The 13291-nt window shown below is 51.0% G+C and overlaps 1 protein-coding gene across 1 annotated transcript in view; it reads right to left on the bottom strand.

Annotated features, from left to right (window-relative positions):
* The window catches only part of EPHX1 (epoxide hydrolase 1), a 37911-nt gene extending 26246 nt beyond the window's left edge, over window positions 1-11665 (bottom strand). The window contains exon 1 of the mRNA XM_030935666.1: window positions 11519-11665. The gene's annotated coding sequence lies outside the window, so the exon portion shown is untranslated. The remainder of the gene's footprint in view (window positions 1-11518) is intronic.
* Between the last annotated feature and the right edge of the window lie 1626 nt (window positions 11666-13291).

Genomic DNA, 13291 nt, shown 5'->3' with positions numbered 1-13291 from the left:
ATATAAAGGACAATTTTAAATACAGGAGAGCAAATAAAGTAGGTGCTTTGTTTTTTGGCAGAGTTAAAATGTAAATCACCTGTAATCCCAGCACTTTGGGAGGCCAACGCAGGCAGATCACTTGAGCCCAGTAGTTTGAGAACAGCCTGGACAACATGGCAAAACCCTGTCTCTACAAATAATAAAAGAAAATTAGCCTGGCATGGTGGTGCATGCCTGTGGTACCAGCTACTCGGGAGGCTGAAGTGGGAGGATTGCTTGAGCCCAGGTGGTTGAGGTGCAGTGAGCTATGATCACTGCACTCCAGCCTGGGAGACAGAGCAAGAACCTGTCTCAAAACAAACAAACAAACAACAAAAAGAACCAAAAAACAAAAAACAGGCTGGGGGTGGTGGCTCACGCCTGTCATCCCAGCATTTTGGGAGGCCGAGGCGGGTGGATCACTTGAGGTCCGGAGTTCGTGACCAGCCTGGCCAACATGGTGAAACCCTGTCTCTACTAAAAACACACAAATTAGCTGGGTGTGGTGGCATGTGCTTGTAGTCCCAGCTACCCGGGAGGCTGAGGCAGGAGAATCGCTTGAACCTGGGTAGCAGAGGTTGCAGTGAGCTAAGATTGCCCCACTGCACTCCAGCCTGGGCAACAGAGCAAGACTCTGTCTCAAAAAAAAAAAAAAAGGGTAGATCAGTTTAATAATTTATGGAACTTAATATTTCTGTTATACTGGGCTAAAAATAAAAGTTTGCTTTTTAAAAATTTTCTTAAGTGATATCACTAAGTCAAGTTTTAAAACATACAATTCATTTTAAGATTGATACTTAAAGTTCAAATGAACTTTTTCTGTTACTTGAATGTGGTTTTTAAAGTGCCAAGAAGTTATTTGTTTTTTAAAGTAAATAAGAGATTTGGATTGGTGCCTTGGAAAAGCAAGTAGAAACATGCTTTTGGACCAGAGGTTGGTTCAGCAACACTGAGTAGAACTACGGGCTGCGTACTGTGTAGGCACCGGGACTAACACACAACCCTGTAACTGTAGGAGCTCACACTTTAGCAGGGCAGACAAACGGATAACAGATAAACACCCTTCCAGTTAGACACATACTACATGCACACAGATGGAAGAGAAGTGTGCACAAGCAGAAGTGATTAAGTTTTGCCACAAAGGTTTCACAGAGAAGGGGTCATTGAGCAGGGTTTTTAAGTATGAATAGGAGTTTACCAGGTGAAAAATAATGGTGGAATGGGGATAATCCAGGCAGAGAGAAGAGCATGTGGGATGCAATGGGATGGAAGTGAGGAAGCACATGGTGTGAATGAAATAACACAAGAGTCTCATAGGGTGTTTTCTGGTAAGAGTTGATGATTCTACACTTCAGAGTGTAGTTATCTCATTTATTACTATACTATCTATTTTAGAAATTGCTATTTCATCATGAGCTGACCAGGAGTTTTAACTTAGAAATTGTGTTTACAATTCAGATTACCCTTCTGTAAATTACATGCTGAAAAGAGTGAGCTAAGAAAACATACTTGGGGATGGGCGCGGGGGCTCACGCCTGTAATTCCAGCACTTTGGAGGCCAAGGTGGGCAAATCACCTGAGGTCAGGAGTTCAAGACCAGCCTGGCCAACATGGTGAAACTCCGTCTTTACTGAATATACAAAAATTAGCTGGGTGTGGTGGTACATGCCTGTAATCCCAGCTACTCAGGAGGCTGAGGCAGGGAGAATTGCTTGAACTTGGGAGGTGGAGGTTGCAGTGAGTCAAGATCATGCCACTGCACTCCAGCCTGAGGAACAGAGCAAGACTCCATCTCGAAAAAAGAAATAATATACTTGGGAATGTGAGGATTATGTGGTTGAGTGAAGAAAGGTGGCCCAGACAGGAGATTATGCAGAACTCAACGGTTCACCGCAGCTGTCCTTGATGAGCTGGTGGCTGTGGCAAACATGCCATCAGATTGGGATGTTGTGGCAGACTGCCAGCAATGTTCTCTCCTTCTTCCTTAGCAAAGGAATTTTAATTTTAGTTGGGGAAGACCAGCCAAACACTTTACATTTCTTGGCCCCCTCACAGCTAAGTATGACAGAGTGATTAAGTACAGACAAAGAGCTATAAATGTATTTGAGCAGAACCACCTGTGGCCCAGATAGTACCTTGTGTCAAAATTTTCTCCAGTGCATCTGAAATCGCACTGTGATCCTGTTCCCCTTGTCTTCTCTTGGCGTTCCCTCCTGCAGTAACTGACACTACTCCCCTTGCTACTGCCAAGCCAAAAACCTAGGCAATGTCCTTGAAACCCCCTCCTTCACTCCGCCACAGATATCAGCAAGTTCTGGCAGCTGAACTTCCAAAGTACATCTCAAATCCATCTCCAACCCAGTCCAGGTTCCTGTGGCTCTCCCCTGGACTGCTGCCCCTGCCCAGTCCACTCACATCTGCTCTACCCCTTCCAACACAATGGCCACTCTGCAGCCACAGCAATCTTTTTAAAACAATTTTTTTTTTTTTTTTTTTTTTGAGACGGAGTCTCTCCCTGTGGCCAGGCTAGAGTGCAGTGGTGCGATCTCCGCTCACTGCAATCTCCGCCCTGGTTCAAGCGATTCTCCTGCCTCAACCTCCTGAGTAGCTGGGACTACAGGCGTGTGCCACCACGCCCAGATAATTTTTGTATTTTTAGTAGAGATGGGGTTTCACCATGTTGGCCAGGATGGTCTCAATCTCCTGACCTTGTGATCCACCCGCCTCGGCCTCCCAAAGTGCTGGGATTATAGGCATGAGCCACCACACAAACCCTTTTTTTTTTTTTTTTTTTTTTTTAAAGGAGACAGGTTCTCACTATATTGCCCGGATTGGTCTCGAACTCCTCCTGCTTTAGCCTCCCAAATAGCTGGATTACAGGCATGAGCCAGGCCACAGTGACCTTTTGGAAATGCATATCTGATCATGTATATCCCACCCCCTACCAAGCCCTTAAAGAGCTTCCCCTTGTCCCTGGGTTAATGTGGCCTTCAAGGCCTGGGTGATCTGACCACTGACCTCTCCCGTAGCCCCTTAGAGTACTACTGGTTTCAATAGTATGAAGAAATAGTTTACTTGAAAGCTAAGTGAGAGTTTTAGGGCTGGGCTCTCACACTGCTCCCCTGATCTTTCAGTTTTATGCTCACCATGCTCTGTCCTACTGTGGGGCTTTATGAAGGCAAATCCCTCTGTCTAAAAGCTATTCCCTCCCCTTCCCACCTCCCTAACTTCTACCCACCTTTCAGATTTCAGACTGACTGTCCCTCTTCTGGGTAGCCTCTCCTGACCTATCCCAGCAAGGCACATCTCTCAGTCCTAGCCTTCGTCATGCTCACAGTTGTTAGGGTGATTATGTGACTGACAGCTGGACAGAAGCTCCTGTAGGCCACGGACCATGTCTGCTTTGGCTCCCATCTGGACTCCCAGTGCCTGGCATTCTAGTAGATGCTTAATTATTTGTTGAATGAATTTAAAAATTCTTTAAATGAGAACACAGAAAATTAATCAGAACTTCTGAACAAGAAGAGCTGGATTCCCCTTGAGGAATAATAAATATAACCTGCTTAGCCTAGTTGGTAGAGACAGACCATAAAATGCAGGAAGAGGGCTGAATAGGTGGCATGAGGCACTATGGAGAAAGCCCCCTGACCCCAAAGAAGACTGGAGAACCAGTATCCTAGGTGCACTACAAATATCAGGGTTTTGGGTCTAAAAAGATGGGGTCAGACTCAGATCTGGCCGCACAAAGTAAAGGGGCAGGTCTCCTGCCTGTCCAAAGGCTCCCCTCCCCCAACCCAGGCAAGCAGTCAGAACCTCACTGTCAGAAAGTGCTCCTTGAATCGCAGTAAAGTGCTAGCTGGCCATGACTCAGCACTCGCCATGTTCCTGGCCTTGGCTAAGTGCACTGCAGGTCAGAATGCCCAAGTGTTTTTCCAGAACAAAGGCCATGAGGTGGACCCAGGCCTGAGACAGTTGGGCAAGCCTGGCTCTGACTGCATGTTTCGCTAATAGTGACTGAGACTTGCAGCAGCGTGAAAACCCAGTGCTTCTCCTGGGGGAAGTCTGCCACTTTGGGGAGGAAAATGTGGGGGCAGAGAGGGTAAAGGGAAAACTATGGCATGACCTGCCCCTCAGATGCCAGGCCAGAGAGGTAGGCAGGCTTGGAGGGTCTGCTGCTTCTGCAGGCCTGATCCCAAACCAGCCCCCATCCTGCCCTCCCCAGCACCCCAGCCTCACCATTCCTCCCTGGGGCAAGACAAAGGGAACATCCAGTGGAAAGGGAAAAACAGACGGCTTCCCTCCCATTTCTGGCCTGCCTGCCAAGCGAACACAGGATGGGAGCCTGGGAGCGTTCCTGCTATGAACTCCCTGTCAGCAGCTGCCCAAGCCTCGGGGCTCCCAGGGGCTTCCCAAAAGCCATCCTGAAGCTCCCAGCCTCACTCCCTTGACTGGTCCAAGAGTGATGGAGGCAAACCCTGGGGGCAACTCCCAACTTCTCCAACCTCAGCCATTGTCCCTGAACCCCAGGGACCCTCAGAGACTCAGGATGGAAGAGGCCAGATGCAGGCCAGTTGGGCTTGTGCACCAGGCCAATGGCCGTGTTTATCTCTGTGCAAGAGGTGGAGCCAAGCCCTGGGAAAACAGCTTACAGCCAGAAACCAAGGGAAAGGAAAAATGTAGTTTACAAACAGGGGGAAAAAAAAGTGGGGGGAGCGTAAAAGAGCAGTAAAAAGTGTCGGGAGACAGCCTTCTTGGGGGCAGGAGTGCCGTTTTGGGGCTCGAGGGATGGGCACATCACCCTCTGTGTGGAAGGGAATTCCCTCTACCTCGATGCTATCTACACACCTGGAGAGACAGAAAGAAAACAATTTGGGATTGGCACTGGGATGCCAATGTGATTGAGGGAGCCCCGAGCCAGCCCGCGGGCAGTTAGGCCCTCACTGCCTGCTTTGCTGCCTGGCCCTGCTGCCTGGCCCTGCTGCCTGCCAGCCATGTAGCCTCAGGTCAGTGGCTCCACTTCTCCAGGCCTCCGTGGCCCCATCTGACGTGGAGGGTCTGGAGAGAGGAAGGGGAAGGCCACGCAGGTGGGCTGGCCAGATCCTGTGCACCTTCAGAGAGGGGATGGCTACTTCCACACTCTTTAAAGGCCACAGAAACTTTAAGTTACAGAACTCAAGAAGACCAAGAGACGCCGCACATGCTGCAGGGCTCGTGAGCTCTTGGCCTGGAGTTTCATTTGAGGTCCCATTCCATCTCACATTCTGCCAATTAAAATTAGAGCTGTTGAGTTTTTCCACTGGTTCTAAATTAGCAGAGAAAAAGTCCAAGCAGAATCCAGTTCATCACCGCCCTCCATGGAATTTCAGTCCTTGACATTCTCTTTTTTTATCTTTTAAAATTAAAAAAAAAAAAATTGGAATAACTTTTTTTTTTTTTTTAATTTTAAAGACAGAGCCTTGCTTTATTGCCCAGGCTGGAGTGCAATGGCTCAATCTCAGCTCACTGCAGCCTACACCTCCCAGGTTCAAATAATTCTCATGCCTCAGCCTCCTGAGTAGCTGGGATTACAGGCACCCGCCACCACCATGCCTGGCTGATTTTTGTATTTTTAGTAGAGAAGGGGTTTTACCATGTTGGCCAGGCTGGTCTTGAACTCCTGTTCTCAAGCGATCCGCCTGCCTTAGCCTCCCAAGGTGCCCGGATTACAGGCGTGAGCCACTGTGCCAGGCCAGTCCTTGGCATTCTCTATTTGAGTGGAGAGAGGCTCCTATTCCAGGGGATAATAGGAGTAGATCATATAACACACCTACCGGATTTCTCTCCCACCATTAACCACACTCTGCACCTCCCCCTTCTCCCCATCGTGGCTTTTCCTCAACAATGTGCTCCACGATCTGGAAGCTTCCTCGCAGTGTGTAACAGGAGAGCACTGAAACCCGGGCCTCATGGAGGAACCTGAGCCTGCCGTCTCGTCTAGCAGAGCAGCAAGAGGACTAGGGGTGCTTCCTGTAGGGCAGCCCAAGGACCAGGGTCCGAGTTCTGGGTTTTGTCATGGTGGGGGTTAGTTTGCTTGTGGCAATGCTTAGGTTGCAAAAAGGAGTTTAAAAGTCCCAAAAGGCTAAAAATATTTATAGTGTTCAATCATAAGTGCTGAAGGCAACTCTGAAATTAAGATGTTCCATCTTAACCAGGTGCCATGGCTCACGCCTGTAATCCCAATACTTTGGGAGGCTGAGGCAGGTGGATTGCTTGAGTCCAGGAGTTCAAGACCAGCCTGAGCAACATAGTGAAACCCTGTCTCTACAAAAAAAAAAAAATATGAAAATTAGCCGGGCATGGTGGTGCACGCCTGTAATCCCAGCTACTTGGGAGGCTGAGGATGGCTTGAGCCTGGTGGGACAGAGTTTGCAGACAGCTGAGATGGTGCCACTGCACTCCAGCCTGGACAACAGAGCCAGACACTGCCTCAAAAAAAAAAAAAAAAAAAAAGGTTGTCCTGACAGGGTATCACTGATCACTGTGACCCTGATAGCAGCCTTCCTGGTAGGGTCTGGAAGTCCTGCCTCAGTGAGGCACACATGGAACCGGAAGAGGGCAGGGCTGCTTTCTTCCACCTGGTGTCTGTGCCCTGACCTGGTGGCTATGTTTTTGTTTTTGTTGAGACGGAGTCTCGCTCTGTCACCCAGGCTGGAGTGCAGTGGCACGATCTCAGCTCACTGCAAGCTCCGCCTCCCGGGTTCACGCCATTCTCCTGCCTCAGCCTCCCGAGTAGCTGGGACTACAGGCGCCCACCACCTCGCCCGGCTAATTTTTTTTGTATTTTAGTAGAGACGGGGTTTCACCGTGTTAGCCAGGATGGTCTCAATCTCCTGACCTTGTGATCCGCCCGTCTCTGCCTCCCAAAGTGCTGGGATTACAGCCGTGAGCCACCACGCCCAGCCGACCTGGTGGCTATGTTTGCTGGGCCCACTGCTATTTCCCCACAGGGACAACCTGGCAGCAAGAAGGTCCTGCCACAGCCAGAAAAACTGGAATGTGAGACAGTATATTCATTTGCCCCAAAGACCTGGTAAGAGAGTCAGGCTTCTCATATCTTATCACTGCAGGATATACTCATACCTGGTAAGATGGCCTTGGGGCTTGGCGCTGGGACCAACGTATTTCTCTTACTTTCCCAAAGTCTCTCCAAAATTAGCCAAGTCTCTCCAGTTCTAGCAGAAAGAGGGATACAAATTTGTAGGACCGGAAAGTCACCCTTCAATGCAGCCAGTGTCTCTCATTCCACAGGGAAAGTAAATTCCCAGGCTGAGTTGCCAGAGGACAAGCTGAGGTGGTGGCCTTTCGTGAGGGCTGGAGGGCCAATGGCTGCCTGCTCCTGGCCTCTCACAGCACGGCTCTCTGACCCTTCATGGAGGCACTGGGACCTCTTGCTTGCGGTCACCAGCCTCCCACAGCCTTCAAGAGTCACAGTCCAGGCTGCTCTTGGACTAAAGCCAGCCAGGCAGGCCCATGGCAGAGACGCTCAGAAGCTCAGAACATGACCTAGACTTCAGGATGTGTCTGGGCACCCACAGCTGCTCTGAGGAAGGCTAGAGAAGCCCTGAGCTGTGACAGTGGGGTGGAAAGACTCTTTAAACACACCATCTCCCATACTACAACCATCCTAAGAAGAAGTAATTTTTCTTTTTAAAAATTATTTGAGACAGGGTCTCACTATGTTGCCCAGGGTGGTCTTGAACTCCTGGGCTCAAGATATCCTCCTGCCTCAGCTTCCCAAAGTGCTGGGATTACAGGTGTGCTCCACCACTCCCAGCTAATTTATTCTTTATAGAGATGAGGTCTTACTTTGTTGCCCAGGCTGGTCTCAAAACTCCTGGGCTCAATTGACCCACCCCCTCAGCTTCCCAAAATGCTGGGATTACAGGTGTGTGCCATCTTGCCCAGCCAGTTTTTCTATTTTAAAGATAATTAAAAATGAAGCTCAGATATGTGTAGTTAATCCAGCTCTGAAGCACCAACAAGACATTCAAATTCAGTCAGTCTATTCGTCAAACTCCCCAAATGCTAAAGGAAGCAAAAACTCCTGCTCCTGACCTGCGAACAAGACCTGTGATCCTAGTTTGTGGAGTAGCTGGAGAATTTTCCAGAAGTCTCTTCAACTCCTCAGAGAAAAGACCACTTTCCCCTCCTACGCAAGCTTGCTCAGTTAAGCCTTGGAGAGCCTAATGGGTGTGGCTGTGTCGGGGCTGGACCATGCACTAAACCACACTCACCCACCCACCAGGCAACAGACAGAGACACAGCACGGCCAGTGGGCATGAGGACTCCATGCCAGGTCTCTGAACCCATCTCCTGGAATGCCGTAGGTCAGGTTGTGACAGTCAAATGGCTGCTTTCTGCTGAGAAAGGATGAACTATGACTTCCCCTGGGAAAGTAAATAAACCTTGACAGTAGGGGAGGCTGCTCAGTGTGAGCTTGGTTTGCACAATCCCAGTTATATAATAGAGGATTGGATTGCACAGTTTTCTCCTTGGAAAGGAGAGGAAGCTCTTCCTGGAGCCCCCACCAGCTCCTCCCTCCTCAGGAAAGGGGTGTGGCTGGATCCTTGGCAACGCTTTGGTCCCCTAAGGGAGGAACTGCTGAGGTGCCTTCTCCCTCCTGCAACCCCCATCTTATCCCACAGCCCCTTGGAGACTCTGCTCCTAAGCCACTAGGTCTGGGTCAAGAACCAGTCACAGGCAGCCCAGGGGGCCAGGCGGGCTGGGCAGTGACCTTCCTGCCTTGACTCAGGGCCCTTGAACTCTTAAAATGTTGCCTCCCTTACCCTGTGGCCAGGGCCTTCACTCTACTTGAAGTGTCTTCACTGGACCCAGCAGAGGCTACAGGGCCCACTGAGTCCCATCTAAACTTACTGTTTCCCTCCTACACATTCCTTTCCTGAAATCCCTCTGGACTTAGCCACAGAATCATCACATAGCAGAGCTGCAAGAAGCCTTGTAGATCGCTGAGCCTAACCTCATTTTACAGATGAGGTCCAGAGAGGGGACACATTAATGGCAGAGCTGGGACATGAGCCAAGTCTCTTTTCCAGCCCAATCCTTTTCCCACATCACTGTATTGCCTCTCAAAGGAATGAATTGCTATTGATGGGATTTATGGCCCTAGCAGAGGTGTGATTTGAGTATGAGATCCTAGAGGCCCCTCAAATCACTATCTATCTACTCCATCTGTGCCCACTCTGGCCCTGAGTGGGTGGGCTTCAAGCTACTTCTTCAGCAAGGGTGACCAGCTCATGCTTGGCCCTCCCTTATTTGGTATACCCAGCTGTGATCCATGTGGTTGAATCTCTTGGCCTAAGAACTGAGAAACGGATCTCAGTAGCCCCTGCCTTCACATGTCTGGGCCTGGTCCAAGACACCAGAAGGGGAATCAAGGTGCCAGGTGAGCAATCACCAAGCCTGGGTATGCTGGCTCTCAGGTCGACAGGAGGGGCACTGTGCACTGGTGACCCTGGGCTCCCTGAAAATGCCAGTTAAGACATCAGGCAGGAACCAGGGCACCCCAGGAGGAGCCTGAACAGAGTCATTCCACCTCCTGCAGTGGTCAAGATGCCCTTTCTGCAAAGGTCCCTCTGCCCACAGAGCCCTCATTCAGGGCTTCCTGAAGATGTTTCCAGCTGCGTAAGTCTGTGCCAGCTAGTGTGCTTCAGGCACAGCTGAGAGGCAGGAGGCATCACGCAGAGAGCTTGTGGCTTGTCACAGATGGTGCTGAGGTTCACCCTGGCTGCCTTGCTGAGCAGTTGTTTTCTGTGGAAGGTTCTTCCTTTCCTGGAATTGGGAAGAAGGCCACATAAAGCTCAAGAGTCTCCTCGCCTACAGACTGAGCTAGTTCAGTTTATCCAGTAGGTCACTCACCAGCTTGATCCACACTCTGCAAACACAAACATAAGGCCATCCAAGCTGGACACACTCCTGGCCCCAGCCTTTGCACCCGCACCCCAGGAAGCAGCTTGGCTGCTCCCTAACTCTTCAGGTCTATGCCAATGCCACCCTTCAGTGAGGCCTTTCCTTTCCACCTGACACTCCTCTCCCCTCTTTAAAGTTTTATTTCTCTCCATAGCACACTTCATCTTCTAACATACTTGTTAGTTTACAAATGTATTTTATTATCCCTCTGCCCCTAGAACTGCAAATCCCAAGAGGGTATGCTCCCCGCTGTGCCCCAGTTCCACAGTGAGCAGTTCCTAAGTACAGCCCACGCTTCCTCAGGGAATACACGGGCATCCTAGGTGTGGAAATTTGGGAAAGAAAAACTGCTTGCAGAACACTCCCAGAGTTTTTGCTGCTAAGTCAGAGCAAGTGGGGCCAGTGAAAGGCCCCCTAATATTCCCCAAACCCAGCTCCCTGAAGGAGGCAACCATTACACCAGAAAACAATGTTACTTTCTGGAGAATTGTGGCTTCCTGAAAATATTTATTTTAAATTATGCTGGATGCAGAGGAGGCTGCACAATGGTACTGAAACAGGCACCAATCCCAAGGTCCTCAACAATTTTCCACCAACAGCTCATCAATCCCAGCAAAGGGCTGTCCTGGAAGCTGGCCTGCTAAGTGCATGGGTCCCCCTCACCTCCCACCTCCAGCCACAAGCTGAGCCCTCACAGAGCTTCCAGGACAGCGAGTGTTGCCTGTGGGGGCGGATCCAGGCTTTGTGGAACTTGAAGTTTAAACAATAGGAGGTGGGGAATGGAGGGGGCATTCAACTTTAAGAGAAAAAGGTCGAAATTAGGATTACAACATTGCTAGGCACCCCTCCTCCAAGGTCTCGGGAGCCGCCAGGGCAAGGAAGGAGCCAGAAGCTCAGAGAAAAACGACACCTGCCAGGGAGGGAGGCAGGCAGCGACTCGGTCTCTGCGGCACTTTTGCTCAGGTTGACCACATTCCCTGGCTTCGACTACAGGGTGAACTCCCGGGCAAGTTTCCTGTTCTGCAAGCGGAGAGGGCTGGCCTTCGATCCCGAGACCAGAGCGAGGGGGTGCGGGGCGGCGGCTGCAGCGGCAGACGGAGATGAAAGCGCATTTCAACTAAAAGGTGTAATCAGTGTTCGGACTTGGGTGACAAATAAGTGCATTTCACCGCGGAGCAAGCCACGACCTTGGAAGCAGAGCTCGCCCAGGCCAGGGGACGCGGTGCGCTCCCGGAGTCGCGAGCCTCCAGCCCTGCGGCGTCTGCCTGCCGTCTGGGACGTGGAATTCCCTGCGAGAGGTCTGCGTTAGCCTGCAGGCTCCTTCTCCCGGGAGGCGGCACGCACGGTCTCTTGGCCAGGACAGGAGCTGGGGGCGGACCGCCTACAAGTCCCTCTGCGTCCCTGCAGACCGACCGCAGCCCCGACCCCTCGGCGCCCCGGCCCGCAGCCCACCCCGGGCGCCCAGCCGGCGCAGAGCCCGAACCGCGTCTGCGTTCGGGAAGTGTGGGCCTGGCCGGCCCCTGGCGCTTACGGTCTCGGCTCGCAGGCTCCGGCGGCGGCAGGCGCGCGGTCTCTCCAACTCCTCGGCTCCCCTCGGCTAGTCTCCAGCCGCCCCGGCGCAGTCTCCGCCCAAGCCCGGCCTCCGAGCGGGGCGTTCCCCGGCCCGGAGGACCCGGGTTCCGCACTTCCCCGCCCGTTACCTGAGCGATCCGGGAAAGTCTCTACACCTCCACAGGGTTCCACCTCTGCCGGGGATAAAACAGGCTACTCAAAGGGTGGTCCGCGGCCCCGATGACAGAAATGGAGAGAAGCGTTTAGCAGCTTGTACAGCAGTTTGATCCCATAACTTTTGTCAGTTGAATCTAAAAACAAAAATCCAAACTTGCATGATGTACATCTTTTTATTTTTTTATTTTTTTATTTTTAAAATTTTTTTGGAGACAGGGTCTCACTCTATCACCCAGGCTGGAGTGCAGTGGTGCGATCTCGGCTCACTGCAGCCTCAAGCGATCCTCCCACTTCAGCCTCCAGAATACTGGGACTACAGGCTGCACCACCACACCTGGCTAATTTTTAAATTTTTGTAGATACAGAGGTCTCACTTTGTTGCCCAGGCTGATCTTGAACTTTTGGGCTCAAGCGATGCACCTGCCTCCACCTCCCAAAGTGTTGAGATTATGGGCATGAGCCACTGCACCTGTCGGTGTATGTCTTTTTAATTTCATCTTTCTAGCAATTCATTTTTAGTATATTTAACAAACATATTGGTCCGTGACATAGTGGGAAATTTAAAAACAAATTAGTGTCTTTAAACAGAGAATGTGAGAAGCAATGGTCTGAAGCACTCTTGGGGGTCTTCATGGTGAGGACCAGTATACGACGCTGAGTTCAATGCCAGGGGAGCAACCTCTTAGTGAATCCCCTCCTGCTTTGGAGGAAGCTCAGGGCCCAGGCAGGTGGTTGCTGGGGCTCTTTTGACTTCTGTGAGAGCGTTGATCCCCAGTCCCTCATCGTTAGAAAACCTGCCCCATAGCCTCTGCCATCACCCCTCCTTAGCTCCTCCCTTCACCTGCTCAGAGGTGCAGTTCTTTCAACCACCAGCATCCTCACGATCTCGGCTGACAGACTACAGCTAGGAGGCCACATGCAGGGCCTGTGGCTGGAGTTTTAAGCTTCTGACTGTCACCCTGCACACTTCAGGATAAGGTTCACCACTAGCCACCTTCTTTTGTTCTCCAAACTTTCTGCTCATCCTGGCCCAAGAATTCTCTATTTTAATTAAGACTGGCTGTTTCTGGCCAGCAGACACAATCACCTCATGGGCAGTGAGGCAGTCTCCCAGGTGATGCACTGTCCAGGCCCCAGAAACGGCCACTTGAAGGCCAGGGCCTCCAGGGGCTGCTGGCAGGTGCCCACACACTCATAAGCCAGGAAGCCCGGGGGCTCCAGCACCCAGTTCTCGGCCCACTTCATCCCCTGCAGGTCAATGTACATCTCCTGGCGGCAGCAGCAGGTGCCCTTGGTCACTGGTGCTTCAGGGTCACAGTCGCCCTGAGCTCTGTGTGGGCAAGGATAGCAGGGTCAGAGGTCAGCTGGGAAGGCTGAGGTCAGAAGGCCTGGGGCACAGCTCAGTGGACACCTGGGAGGGAGATTTATGATCCAGCTGTCACTGTTTTAAAAGCTGGACATTTGTGAGAAGATGAATGAATAAACATATCTGAAACATAAATGATTAAATCAGCTACTATTAATTAAAGGTCTCCTAGCAGACCGGACACTGAACTAGGTACCTCACATGTATTAT

The sequence above is a fragment of the Rhinopithecus roxellana genome, chromosome 8 (genome assembly GCF_007565055.1).
Source record: "Rhinopithecus roxellana isolate Shanxi Qingling chromosome 8, ASM756505v1, whole genome shotgun sequence".
Taxonomy (NCBI): Eukaryota; Metazoa; Chordata; class Mammalia; order Primates; family Cercopithecidae; genus Rhinopithecus; species Rhinopithecus roxellana.
This window is presented reverse-complemented; position numbering and strand designations above follow the sequence as displayed.